The sequence below is a fragment of the Trichechus manatus genome, unplaced genomic scaffold (genome assembly GCF_000243295.1).
Source record: "Trichechus manatus latirostris isolate Lorelei unplaced genomic scaffold, TriManLat1.0 scaffold00005, whole genome shotgun sequence".
In the NCBI taxonomy this organism is placed as follows: domain Eukaryota; kingdom Metazoa; phylum Chordata; class Mammalia; order Sirenia; family Trichechidae; genus Trichechus; species Trichechus manatus.
In genome coordinates, this window is record NW_004443941.1 from 35,124,110 (window position 1) to 35,137,592 (window position 13,483).

The 13,483-nt window shown below is 37.7% G+C and overlaps 1 protein-coding gene across 3 annotated transcripts in view; it reads left to right on the top strand.

Moving 5' to 3' along the window:
- MEMO1 (mediator of cell motility 1) overlaps positions 1-13,483 on the top strand; it is a 127,805-nt gene that overhangs the window by 964 nt on the left and 113,358 nt on the right. The window lies entirely within an intron of this gene.

Consider the following 13,483-nt stretch of genomic DNA (forward strand, 5'->3'; position numbering starts at 1 on the left):
CGGACGGGCTGCTGGCCGCGGACCGCGTGGGGAAGGAGCGGGCCGGAGGACGGCCTCGCCACTTCCCCCGACTGGGCGGCGTCCCGCGCGGGTAGTCTGGGCCGGCCGCCCTCACGTTCACCCCGGAGTTGGTCGAGTTGCCTCGGCAGCCTCCGCCGGCTCGGGACCAGGCTCGAGGAATGTTCCCCCTGCTTCCCGACCCGAGTCCACTTGTCATCTCTCCACGGAGGGGCTTTAGCTCCTCCGGCTCCCGGGAAGTAGGCGGCCGCCACCCCCAGCCGGGGAAGGAGTCCCGCTTCTCCCACACCGGAGGAGGGCGACCCTCCGCCGTCTTGCCGAGCAAGGGACGTGCTTTCCTTTTCTCCCGCTGCCAAAGCCTCAGGCGCCCTCGACCAGAGGGAGTTGTCGACATCTGTACACCTGGTTCCCTTCCCTTAATGTGAGAGGAAGTCTTTTCTCCTTTTTCCTCTGACAGTTTAGAAAGAGAGGCACCGACGAGGTGCTCCGCGCTGTTGAAAGGCTGGGAGTGAAGAATAGTACTTTTTCACGTTCTTGGCTAGAGACAAGGTCTCAGCGTGTGAGTTCTGTTAAGAGGAGAGCATTCTCCGGGATTTGGAGCTTTGTATGTTGGGGTAGTGCAGAAGTACTGCTGAGAGAGGCTTTGGGTGGCCTCCCAGCTCTTTGTCAGTGTTTTCATTGTTACTGTCATTCACGAACGGGGCAGCTAGAGATGGCATCGGCACTTTTCCAGAGCAGCCTTCCCAGCCTGTAGTCGTTCAACGCCAAGCAGTTGCTGGAACTACCTAAGGAACTAGTTTAACAACTGTCTAAAAACATTTTAGAGTTCTTGTTAGAACGACTGTTTCCTGGGATTATTTTCAGGAGTTACATTTTCTGGTATGTTAACAAAGACAGTTCCACTGTGATTCCTTAGTCTTCAGTCATTTGGAATTAGTTTATCAACAACTGGTAACTTCTTAATGTTAAATCAGATCATGTTTCCCATTGCAAATAGTTGGGTTGGATAGTGATTTGATTTGTGGGAAAACAGATTTGGAAGAAAATGAATTTTTCTGAGGTTGCTAAACTGGCTCTTGAGTATATATGCACCTTACTGACTCACTGAAGATTTGCTATGTTAGGAAAACACGAAAGTATTGTCATGGTTGGATTTATAACCCTTACAGTTAGGTATAGTTTTGTATTAAACAAATACTATTTTTTATAGATGCAGTGGATTTCCTTTATGATCCTAAAGTACTTCATTAACATTTAATCAATTCTCACAACCTGAGGATGTTAGTTAAGCTGTTCTTTTTAAACTTATGGGGAGACATGTAGAAAAGTTCAGTAATGTGCCCAAGACAGTATCTATACTAAGCCAGTGTCAGAACAGCAGTTGAGAAATGGGAATCCCTGGCTCTTGGGTTTATCCTCCAGTCACCAGGCTAGTGTCTTAGTATTTATCAGTGTAATAGTCTTTTCTGGACTGTAAATAACTAAACTTTTTCTTCAGAGTTTTGTAAAAAGTTAGTCTTATTTGCACTTTGATGCCATCTTATGGTTTATTTCTTTTGTTTTGGTTTTCTGAACCTTTCCATAAATGTTTTAAACTTTTTTTTGAGTTTGCATTGACATGTGGAATGATTTTAGAGGCACTTTTATAGATTCTTGAACATTTTTTTGTGTGATAAAATAAGGCATAGGTAACACTTTGGACTTGAGAAGTTTTGGTAGTATATCTTCTCAAATATAAGATGAATCCTTTAAGGTTGTTGCCGGTTCAAAAAATTCTGTAGTTATAGCTATTTCTAAGCAGTAAACTAAAATTAACTATTAAGATTTTAAAATATGTCTGTATTTTCCTAAATTTTGAATAAAATCAATAATGTCATTTTGGTAGCGTGAATTGTCATAGAGAACTTTATTAAAAAAAGATTGAGGCCATGTGTATGATTTTTTAAACTTGAGTAATAACTGAGTATGAATTTAAAGCCATTTAGTTGTAAAAACTTATTTTGAATTTTTAGCATAAGTGAAGTAAACATACAGGCAAGTAAACTTTGAGTTGGTCTAGCAACTTCTGTATTTAATATTATGCAAGTTTACCCATATTGGTAACATTGACTGTTGGAAAAATTCTACTAGTATTGTTATTATAAGGAATAGTAGACAGATGCATTTGTCTACTTCTCCCACAGTCCAGTATTTTGTAGTTCCTATACCATTCAGGTTGTGTCCATAAGATTACATCTCAACATAAAGAAAACAAAAATCCTCACAACTGGACCAATAAGCAACATTATGATTAACGGAGAAAATATTGAACTTGTCAGGGATTTCATTTTACTTGGATCCACAATCAATGCCCATGGAAGCAGCAGTCAGGAAATCAAAGGACGTATTGCATTGGAAAAATCTGCTGCAAAAGACCTCTTTAAAGTGTTAAAAAGCAATGATGTCACTTTGAGGACTAAGGTACTCCTGACCCAAGCCATGGTATTTTCAGTCACCTCATATGCATGTGAAAGCTGGACAGTGAATAAGGAAGACTGAAGAAGAATTGATGCCTTTAAGTTTTGGTGTTGGTGAAGAATATTGAATACACCATGGACTGACAGAAGTATGAACAAATCTATCTTGGAAGAAGTACAACCAGAATGCTCCTTAGAAGCGAGGATGTTGAGACTTTGTCTCATGTACTTTGGACGTGTTATCAGGAGGGACCTGGAGAAGGACATCATACGTGGTAAAGTAGAGGGTCAGCGAAAAAGAGGAGGACCCTCTATGAAATGGATTGACACAGTGGCTGCAATAATGGGGCTCAAACATAGTAACGGTTGTGAGGATGGCGCAGGACCGGGCAGTGTTTAGTTCTGTTGTATATAGGGTTGCTGTGAGTTGGAACTGACTTGACGGCACCTAACAACAGCTACCTTCAGTTACTGATATAAGTAAGAGTTAAATCCCATTGACTTCAATTATCTAGCTGTTTCATAAAAAAATGTATTTACAAAATGTGTATCGTCATTTTTATTTACTCGTTATATGCTAGATCTATTGACAGGGAGTAACAGTAGTAGTTCCCTGTTCTTAACAAAGTTGTAGTTTATTTGAAGTAAGTAATAACTCAAGGTATTATGAATTCCTTAAAGCCAGGAACTGTGTTTTATTCATTGTTTTGTGCTTGGTGGATACTCAGTAAATATTTGAGTAAATGAATGTACAAATACATTTCAGATAAGTTGAGATAAGTGTTTTTAGGAGTTCTGAGGAGGGAGGGATCACTTGTAGGTAGGATTTGAATTGTGCTTTGAAGGAATGGTATTTGGGTAGCTTTGGAGCTGGAGGAAAGAACACTGGGAAACACCATAAAGATGCAGAGGCAGGTAAATGTAAATAGGCTGGTTTAATAAGAATAGAGTTCACACAATTGACACTAGATTGTAGACGCTTATGAGTGCTTGGCTAAGGAATATGACTTACTCAGTAGACAGTGAGAACCAATGGAAAAGTTTCTGAGTAGGGGACTAATATGATGCAAGTAGCATTTTAGGAAAATTAATCTCATTGGAAGGTTAATGATCACTTCTTTATAAGTTATAGCAGGGCCCACAGGCCAAATCCAGCTGCTGCCTTTTTTGGTAGGGTCCATGAGCTAAGAACGGTGGTTAAAAGAAAAAAGGGTTGTTAAAAGAAAAAACCAGAGCGGAAATATAACAGAGATCATATGTGATGCACAGTGCCTAAAGTATTTACTCTTTGGCTTTTTTCAGAAAAAGTTCGTCGACCGCTAGTGTAGGTCAGTGGTTCTCAAAATGTGATCTCTGGACCAGCAGTACAAGGTATCTATACGTATTCTTTTCTCTAGGTTTTTTTACAGCTTTCATTTTCTTGTTTTAAGCCCTTGTCATCTTATGTCAGGACAGTTACAAGTGTCTCCTAACTAGCTTTCTTGCTGCCAGTCGTAATCACTTTTAAGTCCATCCTCTACACTGCTTACAACCTCACTGGCCCTGTTGCCTTTTGGATAAGTCCCTTCAAGACTTGGTCTCTTCCTATCTGTTTGGTGTCACTTCCGCCACCCCATCCCAGCTCTGGCTTTTACCACACTCAAGAAACATCTAGCATCTGTTCATTGTTAGTTTAAATACATTATGCTGTTTCTGATCACTGTGCTTTTGCCCAGGCTATTCCCTTGGTTGCAGTACTTTGCCAGGATAGTTACTACTTTAAAGACATCGTTTAAAGACTCTGGTGTTACCACCTGTAAAAAGCCTACCCTGATACCTTGCCTCCCCCAGGCTGTGTTTGATGTTTCTTTGTACTCTTATAATTTCCTGTATGTATCTCTGTGCATTTACCTTATTATCTGTATATGTGGTCTTCTATAAGATTATGAACTCCTTGAAGCCAGGGACCATGTGTTGTTTTTGGTGCATTTATTGAGTAGATACTCAATAAATATTTGAATAATTGAATATTCGAATGCTTGGCTTATGGCAGATAATTAGCAAGTGGTAGCTGTTGGTAGCATATGAACAGAGATACTGATGTTTGAATCCTGAAGAGCCGTGGGGATGATGTAGGACTGCTGATACTCACGTCCCTGAGCATGGTAGAGATAATGAATCTTGGTGATAGGAAAGGATTGTTAGAAATCCTGATCCAGCAGTTGGGAACCCTTTTTAATTTAAGATTTTTAATGAAGTATGACAGAAGTAGGACAGGGTACAGCTAGATGAATTTTCACTAAATTAGCACAGTCATGTGATTAGCACTTAGCTCAAGAAATATACCAGGACCAGGACCCCCAGTGCCGCTTGCATTCCTTGTATTCTAACGCTGTAGACAAGTTCTGTTTTTGAATTCTGTAGAAGTGGAATCATACAGATACCGTATTTTTATGCAAATAATGTGCTCTTTACACATTTTTTGCCAACCACACCCTCCCCTGTGAAGTAGTTTCACAGGTGTGCTATGCTAATTTTTTTTTACAATAACAAGCAAAAAAAAATAAGCATAATGCCCTTAGGAAAATACCTTGTGAGGGGTGGTGGGGAACGTATAACACGCATGTTATTTGTGTAAAAATTCAGTATATTCTTTTACTCAACACTACATTTATGAGATTAATCCATGTTGTGTTTGTTGTACTTTGTTCATTCTTGTTGTTGTCTTACGTATATACATGTATGTATTTATTGTGCTTTAGATGAAGGTTTATAGAGCAGATTAGTTTCTCATTAAACAATTAATACATGTATTTATATTTTATGTCTTAATATTTTATTGTGGAAATATACCACATTTCAACCATTCTACTGTTAATGGACTTTTTTTCTGATTGCTGTTTTTGTATGGTTTCTAATTGTCTTTTTTTTGTTTCATTTTGTTACTGTATTTTTTTTTTTTTTTTTGGAGGGAGTGATCATATATGTGCATTTCTGTTGGATATATACCTTAGAGTGGAATTATTGGGTCATCACTTATGGCATGGTTTTAGTGGATTCTGCTGGTGTTTTATAAATTTATACTTCCACCAGCTGTGTAGGAGAGTTCCAGTTGCCCCATATCCTTGCCCACACTTGGTATTGTCAGTCGTTCCATTTTTAGTTATTCTGGAAGGGAGTGTAGTGGTATCGCATTATAGTTTTAGTTTGTATTTCTCTGATGATTAATGAAGTTGAGCACCTTTTAGAGACCTCATGTTTATTGGCCATTTGGATATCTGCTTTTGTGAAGTGTCTGTTAAATCTTTTGCCCTTTTTTCTTCTGGATTTTTTTTTTTTTCATATTGATTTGTACTTTTAAAAATATATTTTGGATATAGTCCTTTGTTAGATGTATGTGTTGCTGCAAATATCTTCTTCTACTCTGTGGCTAGCCCTCCATTTTCTTGGCATCTTTGTAAATTAAATTCTTAAATTTAAGGAAATCCAGTTTATCAATTGGTTACTGCTTTTTTGTTTCCATTTATGAAATGTCTACCTACTTCAAGATCATGAAGTTACTACTTTTCCCTTTCATATGTAGACCCACAATTCATTTGGTTGATTTTTGTATATGTGGGAAGTAGTAGTACATTATATTAAAAACTTTTTTGTTGTTGATGTAGGAAATATACATACAGATCAGGTGTGTACCGTGATGAATACTCACAGATTTAACATACCTATGTAATGAGCACACAGATCAAGAAATAGAACATTTTCAGCATTCCAGAGGGATACATTACGTTTTAATGTTTCCTGAACTTGGGATTTTTTTTTATATCTGAGTGTGTATTTAATGTGATAGGTTTGGTTTTTTCCCTGAAAAATGGTTGTTATACTGATGGTGCATCTTACAATTAGTGGTGTCATTAAATTGAGGAAATACGATATATCAAAGTCTAATGATTTTCAGAGAGCATTCTTGAAACGTTTGTATGATATGTATCTTAAATACAGTTTTATTTTTTAAGGTACTTTTCATTCATTCTGCTATATTTCTAAACATATTCAATAAAATTACATCAGGATTCTATAGCTGGAAAACCACAATTGTTACACTTTTTTTGGCATGTACCTTGAGTTCTACAGGGTCAAAATAAAATACTTTGTTGTGTGAGAAATTGAAAAACTAATAAAAGTATTTTTCTTTGAAGAGAAAGAACTGTTTAATAGTATTTAGTTTTAAAATGAACTCTTTTAGGTTACTAAATATGGTTTTCTGTATATCCTGATTTGTCTGTATCCTGATTTGCATCTCATTCTATTATTTTACCTTGGGGAAGGGCAAGAGAGAAAGAACAAATTTAGTACGCGAACTGTTGAGATTATTGCTGGATTACCTATAGTTTTATTTTCTCACTTTTCTTCTTTCATATTCAGTTTCTAAGTCAAAACCATCTCCTTTCCTACCTGCATGGTGTAGTTTGTATTATCTGCTTTTGGGTTTTTGCCCATTTGGAAGAAGATAAAAACTACAAAAAATAAAAATGTCTTTCATTAAGTGTATTCTATAGGCACATTTGAATGTACATGGTTGGTATTATCTTGATTTATGGGCGAGAAAACCAGGACTCTAAGAGGTTGAGTAACTTGTTTAAGGTACAGCAAGTAAGTTGAAGAGCCAGTCTGACTGCAAAACCAGAGCTTCGCACTAGGAGCTGGGAGATAGGATGAGATGTCCCGCTTTAAACACTAAACTTCTTCTGTCCCATATCAGGTTTTTTTCAGACTACAGTATGTACGTGTTTAACTCACAGTGTATATCATTCATAATTTACAAAGCATCTTCTTATACATTTTTATTTGATTTTCAAAATAATTCTTCGATAGGTAAGGCAGGTAGGTCTTTACCCCCATCCTGCCAATTTATATATGAGAAACTAAGACTTAGAGAAAGCTAACCTGCCTGAGTTATAAAACTACTAAATGGTAGAGCTGGAATTTGAACCCAGGACTTCTGATTGAAACCTACTGTTCTTTTTATTACAGTAATACCAGAGTAAGTAACAAGTTGAACTGTTTGGAATCAGTAAATATCTTAGATAACAGAATGATAAAAGCATAATATAATATAATTCTGAATATGAATACTGATCATATAAATAATGACAAAGGAATTGGTATGTTTTAATTAGGGCTAGACCCAGCATTTGAATTTGGCCTAACAAAATTTGGCACTGCTGGAGAGGCTCTATTTAACATTCAGTGATTCAGCATTGAACAAACTGAGTTCCGTGTGAAAGGTACTGCTCTAGGGACTAGGTGTATAATAGCAAGGGGTGAAACAGAAAAATTTTTAGAGTTTCTGTTCTAGTTGGGGAAGACATAAATAAGATACACAGTATGTTAGGTAAACGCTGTGGAGAATAATAAAGGACAGCAAGCGCATAAGGAAAGTTAAAGACTGGAGGGAGGTGGTTGTAGTTTTAAATAGGATGGAGAGAGAAGACTTCACTGAGAAGGTGACATTTGAGTAAAGATTTGAAGTAAGTGAAGGAACAAGTCTTGCATATTATATGGTTGCTTGATTGGTTGATATTATTGCTTGATTATCTTTAGTTCTTTTCTCACTTTCCTTCTTTTCACAAGATAATTTTAGGCAGAGAGTATAGCAAGTTCAAAGGCCCTGAGACTGGAACAGACTTGGAATATTTGAGGAACAGAAAAGAGGCCATTGTGTGTGGAGTGAAGTGAACTGGGGGAGCATAGTATGGGATGAGGTCAAGAGGTAAGTGGCTGGAGCGGGGCACAAAGTGATTGTAGTCAGATGATGATGTTAGGTCTTGAAGGTCATTGTAAGAACTTTGACTTTTGCTCTGAGTGAAATAGCCATTGAAAGGTTTTGAGCAGTTAATGTTAGCTGCGGTTGAGTTGGTGACCCCGGGCACAACGTGATCAGACCATTGTAATCCATAGGATTTTCTTTGCTAATTTTTCAGAAGTAGATCACTAGGCCTTTTTTGTCTGTCTTAGTATGAAAGCTCTGCTGAAACCTGTTCTTTATCATAGCAACACACAAGCCTTCAGTGAAAAATGGATGGTGGCTGCACTTGAGGTGCATTGGCTGGGAATTGAACCTGGGTTAGCATAGCTGTTAAAACCATTGCCATTGAGTTGATTCCGACTCATAGCGACCCTACAGGACGGAGTAGATCTTCCTCACAGCATTTCCAAGGAGTGGCTGGTGGATGCGAACTGCCGACCTTTTGGTTAGCAGCCTAAGCTCTTAACCACTGTGTCACCAGGGCTCCATGGTTTGAGCATGGAAGGTGAGAATTCTGCCACTGAACCACCACTGACCCCAAGCAGTTGATGACATGGTCTAATTTAGTTTTAATAGAACCACTTTGCTTTCATGTTGAGAGTAGATTAAGAATGAGGGAGTGGCGGGGAAGTGGTGAGAGCAGAACCAGGGAGACCAGTTATGAAGAGAACAGTAATCCCAAGTGAGAGATACGATGGCTTAGACTGAGTAATAACAGTGGAGATGATGAGAAGTGGTTGGTTTCTGGATGTATTTTGAGGTATAGCTGAGATGATTTGCTGACATATTTGAAGTAGAGTGTGAGAGAAAGATGAGGCACGGTTATCTCTTAAGGTTTAACCCTGAGCAGTTGCAGTGACGGAGTTGCTAAGGGGGAAAGTCTGGAGCCCAGTTTTGTTTATTAAATTGGAGATGTCAGTTACACAGACAAGTGAATATATGAGTCTGGAGTTGAGAGGAGAGGTCCAGACTGGAAATACAAATTTGGAAATTGTCATCACATAGATGATATGAAATCACAGGAATAAGAGTACGTAGGAGAAAGAGGTTCACTGACTGAGTCTTAGAACATTTCCAACTTGAAGAGATTGGGGAAATAAGGGGGATCCTGCAAAGAAGACTGCGATTAAACATTTTACAAGGAGATTGTGGGAGCCAAGTAAAGAAAATGCATCTCAACACTATTTATGTAGATTTGTCTGGGATTTTTCCTTTTTTTTTTTGACAAATACATATAAGGCTGGTCTAAGCTACTCTGGTCCTGCCATCTCTTACGCTGCTGCCAGAGCTTCCTAACTTGTTGCCCAGTTTTTATTCTGTTCTGTACACAGCAGAGAGATTTTTAGAAATGTAAATCAGATCATAATATCTTTTTCTCAAAACCTTTCCATCACACTTAGAATCACATTCAGACTTTTTTCTTTCTTTTCAGGAAACACCATTTAGTAGAAAAAGTCCCAGATTTGGAGTCAGAGTAATGGGTTTCCTGCCTTACTTGTACTTCATATTATCAGTACTGGTCGATGGGGGTGTATAAAATACTGAACTGTTCTTATCCTCAGTTTCCTCATCTTTGAAATGGGGATATACTAACTTTTTTTTTTTTTTTTGCCGAACAGACCAATGGATTTTAAAAAATTCTTTGTACCTTTCATTTTAGTATCAAATACCCTTTTCTTTCTACCTTAAAAATTTATTGTAATAAAATATGTATAACATAAAATTTGCCATTTTAGCAGTTTTATAATGTACAATTCATTGGCATTAATTACATTCACACTGTTGTGCAGCCATCATCGCTATTTCCAAAACTTTTTTATCATCCCCAAACAAATTCTGTACAAGGTAAGCAGTAACTCACCATTTTCCCTTCCCCCCAGCTCCTGATAACCTCTTTCTACTTTCTGTTTCTGTGAATTTGCCTATTTTAGATATTTCATATAATTGGAATTATACAATATTTGTCCTTTTGTTTTTGGCTTATTTCACTTAGCATAATGTTTTTGAGCTTGACAATGGCCTCATCCTCTCGCCCATCTGCATGGCAGCTTCACCCTCCGGAACCAATGTGTTGGAGATTGACTCTTTGAAACCTAGGAAGCAGTTCTCCACGCTTTGAAATGGAGAAAACGCTGCCCACCATGGTCTCTCCAACAGTTCTGTTGATCTCAGAAAGGTTCCTGGGATGCTGCGTTCCTTTTCTTGGAGGACAACAGGTGTTTGCAACCAAGTCACTCCATTGGCTTATTTTCTTCTTGTAGAATTCCAGGAGGCAGGCAGCTTTTCTGCATTTTGTACCATCTCTGTCCCTTGACTCGACAGCAAAGGGTTTGGTTTGGTATTTTTTAGTGGTGAAGAGTGTAACGACTACTGGTACAATTTAGTGCCACTGGTAATAAGCTGTCAGCAGTTTTACCCATTGTTGCTTTTGAGCCATCAGGGCTAATGCTAATAGAATGAAACAGGCAAATAATATTTTAGTATTATTATGAAAATGGTTTTGACCTGGTAGATTTTCCGAAAGGATCTCATGGATTCCTGGTGGGCTGTAGATGTCACTTGGAGAAGCACTAGTCTGTAGAAGTCCTTTCTTCTTCCATGGTAATTATAAATGGAAAAAAAAAAAAACCAAGAACTCTCTAGTGAAGTGGTTATTAATCTCTCCCATCCTTCTCTACTTACGTCTGCACACACACGCACGTGTGCACACACGCCCACACCCAGGACAACCTGTGCTATACTGCATACTTACTCCATTATCTATACTGATTTCATTATGTCATGATTCTCAAGAAGAAAATGGGAAGGTGTAATTTATAAATCACAGCTGATTAAATGTGGTGAGGGACAATTGGAAATCTGTTGAATTAGAATTGCTGATTGGTGGGACTCAGATGTCTGCATTTTTAACATACACCAAATGTGGTTCTGTTACACAGCACAGTTAGAGAACCACTGCTTAACCCTTGAGGATGAAAACTGGATTGCTCAGAGTAGAAGGTAATATCACTGTTATCATCTTTGTATTTCCAGCACCCAGAGGTGTCTGGCACAGAGTAGGAGCTCACTAAATGCTTTCGAGTGATTGAATTACTAATCTGACTAGATTGCTATGTTATTTGACACCAATTTTCCAAGTATGTGATGATAGAAATAGACTTAAATTATGCTTACTTTACCAAGTATATATTTTAGAAGTTAAAAACAACGTAAACCAGATAATGTGGCTGTTCTGCTTAAATTTCAGTGACTTTCTATTGTACTTGAGTTTCTGCACAGCCTACACGATTTGGCTTATGCCTGCGTATTCTACCTCATCTTTTGTCATTGTATGTCTTGTTCACCACGTATTTGGATGCATGAAATTTTGGTCTTTTTTCCTAACCAGTGCCTTCAGCATTCTAAGCTCTTCATCTTAGGACTATTGCACTTGCCATTCTCTGTCTCTAGAAGTTTCTTCACCAAGCTCTTTTCTTGGCTCTTTCTCGTACTTCGGGTCTCAATTCAGTTGTCTCGTACTTTAGGTGCCTTTCTTGTCTACTTTTTTTGAAGTAGTCTCTCTCTGCTGCACGTGGAGTGGCCATAAATAGTTGTTTATTTCTTTCACAGCGCTATCACAATTAGAAATTATTTTGTTTACTTATTTACTGCCTGTCTTCCCTCTCTAGAATATATGCCCTACTGAGAGCAAAGATCTGCCTGTCTTGTTTACTGGTGTGTCCCCACTACCAGAAAAAGTCCTGGCATATAATAGACATTTTGTAAAATTTTTTAAATAAGTAGGTAAATAGATGAATGAATGAATGAAAGAAATATATGGAAAAAATTATTTTGGTTACTCAGTAAATACCTTAAAGTTAGTGAATAAAGGTAATGATTATATTATTAAAAATTGAAGGTTTTAACATAAATAACTTTGTTCTGTTAGATTAAGTTAAATATTACATACAGGTTAGAGTTTCTGGTTTATAAATTTGCCTGTGGAATATAAATTTTTCTATTTATAAAGGAAAAATGATTCTGAATAGTTGTTGAAGCCAGAATAAGAGGGAGGAACACTAATTTCTGGTGAAAAATATGTTAGTAAGTAAGATAAAACTTTTGCTATTTATAGCCATCGAGGAAGAAATCGTTTTGGATTGCTAAGTACTTTAGATAGATTACGACTTTCAGTGTTACAACTTTTATGTTAGAGATTTGGAAAAACCTTTTAAAAAGACATGGCGTATTTTCTATTTTCTTAAACAGCTGATGGAGACCATATTTAACACCTTCAAGGTTTAGTGAGGAGTTGTTGGTATTTCAAATTTACTGAAAGTTGTATATCCTTCATTCAGTTTCCCCTAATGTTAACATCATACATTACCATGATACATTTGTCAAAACTAAGAATAGTAATTGGTCATTACTATTAATTAAACCCCAGACTTTATTCAGATTTCACCAGTTTTACACTAATATCCTTTTTCTGTTACAGGATCTACCCCAGGATACCACATTGCATTCAGTTTGATCGGTGACAGGTTCTTAGTCTTTCCTTGTTTTTCACAACCTTGGCAGTTTTGAGGAGTATTGTCAGGTATTTTGTAGAATGTGCCTCAATTTGGGTTTGTCTGATGTTTTTCTTAGGATTAGACTGGGGTTCTGGGTTTTGTGGAAGTGAAATGACCTCATCATCCTATTATATCAGTGATTACATGATCTTAGGAGTTTCTGGGTGGCACAAACAGTTAAGCACTACTAACTGAAGGGTTGGCTGTTTTAATTCACCCAGAGGTGCCTCAGAAGAAAGGGCTGGTAATCTACTTCTGAAAGAGAACAGTCATTGAAAACCCTATGGAGCACAGTTCTACTTCGAAACATGTGGGGTTGCCATGAATTGGAATTGATTCAGTGGCACCTTTTCTTTTTTTGTTTTAAATACAACCTTAACCTTGATAGTTTGGTTAAAGTAGTGTTTGCCACATTTCTCCATTGAAAACTTAAAACTGTTTTCACCTTTTCATAGTATATTCTTTGGATGTGAGTCACCGAAGTCCAGTTTGCATTCAAGGGGTGGATTTGTGGGTGGAGATGTAAGCTCGAGTCTTGGAGGGGAAGGTACCTACTTAAATTATTTGGCAGTCTTTTCTAAGGAAGATTTGTCCCTTTCCCCCACTTGTTTATTCAACCATTTATTTATACCAGTGTTATGGATTAAATTGTGTCCCCCAGAAAAATATGT